This window comes from Cricetulus griseus (genome assembly GCF_003668045.3).
Source record: "Cricetulus griseus strain 17A/GY chromosome 1 unlocalized genomic scaffold, alternate assembly CriGri-PICRH-1.0 chr1_0, whole genome shotgun sequence".
NCBI lineage: Eukaryota > Metazoa > Chordata > Mammalia > Rodentia > Cricetidae > Cricetulus > Cricetulus griseus.
This window is the reverse complement of record NW_023276806.1, coordinates 161598781-161604780: the sequence shown is the minus strand read 5'-3', so window position 1 is coordinate 161604780 and position 6000 is coordinate 161598781.

Below are 6000 nucleotides of genomic sequence, written 5' to 3'. Positions count from 1 at the left end.
TGAGGTGAGATTTATACTAAAGGTTGTAGGAATAGTGGAAACGTGTGAGTATTTACCCTATTCGTCTTGGGAGCTTCATCTACCACACCCACCAGCCTCACCCCTGTGCTCTGCCCACCAGTATCCTACACTCTAGCAAAACAGAGCACGTCTCCTTGCCATCAGCATCTCCTGCATTCAGCCCTTCCTTGTGTGTTCTGTCTACCAGGCTCCTGCTCTTGTCCCCCTCTCCACCCAGCCAAGACACAGCAATCTTTCAGTTCTCAGTCTTGCCTTCTAACCTCTTCACACCACAGAAGGTCACTTTCTCAGTAGCCTGTCTCCTATCTGTGGCATCCATGTGCTCACAACTGCCCATCATCACCTAGGACATGTGACATGATGATTGGTAAATATTAGATAGAAGGAGATACGTTTAAAGTGTGGGTGGATTGAATGAGTGTGGTTTAGCATCATTCCTAAATAGGATACTTTGGAAAAAAGTATCTAGAAAATTTCTAAAATGCCTTTCGAAAATGATGCCTTTTTGACATCTCCTCTTCCCCTAACATATTAAAGGATTCTGGGATTCTCTAGTTGCCATAAGAGATTCCAACACCAAGTACTGAAGCCTTCTGCAGCATCATGCCCTCTCATTTCCAGATCTGAATGCAAATGTCACTTTTCAGGTGGTGCCTGGGATGCTTTTGAACATAAAGAAGCAGGGCTCTTAGTACAGCTCTGTGGTCCACTTACCTAGGTACAGGCTAAAACGATGTCCAGGCATGGTATATAACTTAGGGCTTTTAACCACACCATGTTCGTCTTTAGTAAGCTCTGCCCCTCCCCCAGCACTGCTAAACTCTGTAAGCCTGTTTCCCATGATGCCTGATGGGCTCTGTCAATCTAGCCCAAGATAGCCTTCCTATGGACAAATATGGGAGGAGTCTTCCATAGAAAGGTGAAAGCTGAAGAAACACGGCTTCGTAGAATGTTCTGTTCATTCCTCTTCCTCAAAGAGAGAGGGCAGGAAAGCGTACTGGATGCCGTGCCCCCTGCCACTCCCCCCCCCCCCGAGATTTGCAATTCTTTATATTCCTTGATAATAACCTTTAAGCCATGAAAGAAAGAAAAACTTGTTTTCAGTGCCTAAGGATTGGGTCCAGGGACTTGAACATATTATCCAAGTATACTCTGCCACTGAGCTATGTCCCTAGCATAAGAGAAAATAAAATTCTTTTATCTTTTCCTCCCAATTCACGGCACAACCTGAAGACAGGTCTAGGAAAACTAATACTAGAAATGAGTCACAAATGTTAGAGCAATATTAGAACTCAGAGCAAGACACAGGCCAGCCAGGGCTACATAGTGAGATAAATAAATAGTGTATAAGTCATCAGCTGAAAAACTGATTCAATTTATTTTCAGTGATTTTTTTTTTGAGACAGGATCTTCCTGTGCAACCCAAGCTTGCCTCCAACCCAAGATCCTCCTGTCCCTATATCCTGAATTCTGGGGTTACAATCATGAACCCAAATCTCTAGCTTGTCAAGTATACTTAAAAAGATGGTCCACCCCAGCACTTGGAAAGTAAAGACAGGAAGATGAGACTTCAAAGCCATCCTTAGCTACATAATGAATTTGGGGTTAGCCTGACCTTCATGAAATCCTGTCTCAAAATGAACAAATAAAATAATGAACACTAACTCAAGTTTTGTAAAACACACGCTTTCAAGCACACTAAATATATATATATATATATATATATATATACTAAATTCTTTATATTCTTTGTTAATAACCTTTAAGCCATGAAAGAAAGAAAAACTTGTTTTCAGTGCCTTGTTTTAGTATATATATATAAATATATAGCCCAGAGATCTCCATTCAATGACCTCATCAGGGTTGGACACATTCACTTGTCAAAGAACCCAGACCCAGATTGTAAGTTACATGTCACAGCAGCACATGGCTATCTGGAATCTACAGCAAAACTTGACCTGATATCACTCTAACTCATAAGCTATTGGAACATTTCTTCAAACACTCACCATGCAAACACTTCAGATGGGTAAGAGGATCGAACTTGCCAACAATTCCTGATTGGACTTAGTGACTTGTAGGGGAAAGTGCAGAAGGTTACATGGCAGTTCAGAACTTTCTCTGCCCCTTTCTCCTTCTCTGTCTAGAGGTAGAAATGGGAGGCTAGAGAGCCATTCATTCCCTGTTAATAAGGAACAAAGAGAGCCCTGACTGTCCCATTAGTCATTGCTCAAAGGTCCCTGCCTTCTACTTCCAAGACTGCCTTACCCCCAAGTGACTCCTCTTTGATGCTATTTATGAACTGGAACGTGACCCTCCAGGGAGGCAAGCCAAGGGCATATGGGGGCCATGAATGGGATATGCAAGTTGCATTTCTGCTCAGGGCTGGCATTTGGGTTCTCAAGGGTATATATGGCAGAGAAAGCATGGCAATGGTTGTTATTTAGGGCACAGCTCTCTAGAGAGGAAAATTCTTGAGATAAAGTAACAAATATAAAGTTATCTAGTTAGAAAAGCACTAGGCTTCTCTTCCTGGGAAAGAGCCACAGCCAGGCTTGCTAATGATTCTCAAATGGAGGGTTTCTGCTCTTGCTGAATCCTATACATTTTTCTATCCACTTTTGTCTCTTTCTAATGTTATGTGAAAATTACACAGATGCAAGGATTCTCTCTCCCCAACTTACTTATTTTAATGTGTGTTCATGTGTGCGGAGGTCAGGGACAACCTTCCTTTGACCACCTCTGCCCTTCCTTGGAGCCATCCACCTTGCTTTTTGAGACAGGGCGTCTTAGGGTTTCTGTTGCTGTGAAGAGACACCATGACCATGGCAACTCTTATAAAGAAAGCATTTAATTGAAGGTGGCTTACTTACAGTTTCAGAGGTTCAGTCTATTATGATCGTGACAGGAAGCATGGCAGCATGCAGGCCGACATTGTACTGGAGCTGAGAGTGCTGAAGTCGACTGTCACACTGACAGAAGCTTGAGCAAAAAAGACCTTAAAGCCCACCTCCACAGTGACACATTTCCTCCAATAAAGCCACACCTCCTAATAGTGACACTCCCTTTGGGATCCATTTTCTTTTTTGGGGGGGCGGCGGGTTTTGAGACAGGGTTTCTCTGTAACTTTGGAGGCTGTCCTGGAACCAGCTCTTGTAGACTAGGCTGGTCTCGAATTCACAGAGATCCGCCTGCCTCTGCCTCCCAGTGCTGGGATTAAAGGCATGCGCCACCACCGCCTGGGATCCATTTTCTTTCAAACCACCACTACACAGTGTTTCCCATTGTCCCAGCATGTGCCAATGACACTAGAGTGGCTGGCCAATGAGCCCCAGGGATCCATCTTGCTCAACTTCCTCAGTGCTGGGATTACAAGCATGTGTCTGATTTCTTTTTTGACATGGGTTCTGAGAATTAGATTCAGACTTTCATGCCTGTACAACAAGAACTTTACTGGCTAAGCTGTCTCCCCACCCTGCTTCCCTCCTTTTGAGACAAGGTCTCAAGTAGCACAGTCTGGCTTTGAACTTTTTCCATAGCCAGAGATGGCTGTGAATGCCTGGTCCTCCCACCCAATCATCTCCAGTTCAAAACCGTGAGGATCTGAGTTCGAATCCCCAGAATCCATGTAAAAAGCCAGCTGTGGTCATGTGTGCCTTTACCTCTATTCCTGTAGGGGGAATGGAGTCAGGAGGATTGGTAGGACTTGCAGGCAGCAAACCTAGTTTCAGGTTCGGTGAAAGACCCTGCCTCAAAGAGACTAAGGCTTCTTGCCAAAGGGGAGTTTAACTAACCACATGACATTTAGATGTCTGTTAGCAGTGCCTCATAAGCAGAATGCTGACTCTAACGTTGAAATGAAAACAAGCAACTTTTTACCTGGGCAGAAACCTTTCAGGAGGGTTCATCCTGGGGGGTGGGGAGTGGAGGGGAGGAACTGACTGACTCAAGTCCCTTCTGAGGGCAGGTACTTTTTAATTATTCATCTCACACAATTCTCACAAACTTCCTCCTCACTAGCCCCATTTTATAGATGAGGACACTGAGCCCCAAAGAGGCTAGATGAGGACATACGGGCAATATTGGAGACAGGACCTGTGGCCCAGTAGAAATCAGCATTCTTCCCATGTCACAAAGTCACCTCTGCTGAACTGCCCCAGCTCTGTCATCCCTTTTCTTTTTCCCCCACCAGAAATAAACCTTCTTCCCAAGATGGCTCAGCAACTTCAAGAGGATTTGCGGTTTTGTTTTATTATTGGTGTCTGGCCAAGCAGAGCCTTGAGACCCTATAAAAGCCCTTGTGCTATGCCATGCTCCAGCTGTTCTACAAAGTCTCAAGTTCTGCCCTCCACACTGCTCTACTTTACTCCCTATCTGCCTCCTAAGAGTTGAAGCATGACTCCCTTGTATGCACTAGCTAAGCTCCCCTTTAAGAGACAAGCCCAGCCTGCCTCTCTGTCTCCTGTCTCTCTTCTTCTCTGCTGCTCCTGTCTCCAGAGGACGGTCTCCCTCACTCCTCTCCCACGCTTTCCCATTCCCTTCCCCCAGTAAAAACCCTCCACCTGAGCCCTGTTGCATGATGGCATATCTCTCTCTCTCTCTCTCTCTCTCTCTCTCTCTCTCTCTCCCTGATCACTGAAATCCAGAACTACTGTGGCTTTATTCATTACTCGGTCTTTGCTGGGAGGTGGTGATGCAACTATTTAATCCCAGCACTTGGGAGGCAGAAGCAGGCAGATCTCTGAGCTCAAGGCCAGCTGGTGTACAGAGCAAGTTCCAGGACAGCCAGGGCTACACAGAGAAACCCTGACTCAAAATAACCAACCTCCCCCCACCCCCACCCCCACCCCCAAAAAGAGCATGGTGTAATAATCTCAGCATCTGTAATCTTAGCATTCGGAAGCTGAGGCAGGAGGAGACCAGCCTTGGTCTACAGAGGGAGACCCTGCCTATAAATAAATAAATAAATAAATAAATAAATAAATGGAAAGGAATGGACCTCTTGTAAATAATCAAGTTAAAATGCAGTTGTTGTGGTTGGCCCTAATCCAAGGGAATGGGCACATTTACCATAAAAGAAAATCTGGACACAGAGACAAACACAATGGGAAGACATGGAGAAGATGCCATCTACAAGTCAAGGATTCCAGAAACTAGAGAGAGAATCTCTCTCCCTATTCTTAAAAGAAATGAACTCCTGAAAGACACTGATGTGCTGCTTCAGGCCGAAGAACTGTGAGATAACACATTTCTGCTGAAGACAGCCATTCCTCTGCACCTGTTCCAGGCCCCTCATTGGCTCTGCCTACTTCTTTCTTGCTCTAGTCTGGTTCCATGACTTGCAGTCTTGCCTGAATGCTCAGCGATCTTGATCAGGCTTCGGTTCCTTGAAGGAGGAAGGAGGTTCTTTCAGGCCCTCTACCTTGAAGTACAATCCCCTAGTTCCCAACAATCCAAGTTCCCAACATCCCACTCTGACCCTGGTCCAGCTGCCCAGGAAGAGGGAACCCAGGATCAGGTGAAGAGAGATTGGACAGTATAAGAATACCTATGTCACTTTCATTGAGCTTTTACCCATTTGTCTTCATCTACTAAGCAGAATTGCAACGCAGGGCCACTAAGCTATCTAGAAAGCTCCTTTTACACAAAGGTGGTTGAAGGCTGGCCCTGGCTAGCATGTTCTGCATCCTCTATCATTGCCACATGATCAGGAGCCAATAAAGCCAGTTCTTCTCTGAAATCACTAGTAGAATCATAATCTAAAACTGCAATGCCTTCATCAAGTTTTTATCACAAAATTCTCCAGTGTCATCTTGATCCAATGAATGTCTTAGCCACTCTAACTACAGGCAGGAATGAGGCATAAATCATCACTGTCTCCATGAAGATGGTATTGATTTTAGTATTTAATCATCTAAAATTTGAGAGCTGCCTGAAGGGAAGAGTTTTAAAGCTTCCTTGTAACACACTGTAGATTTC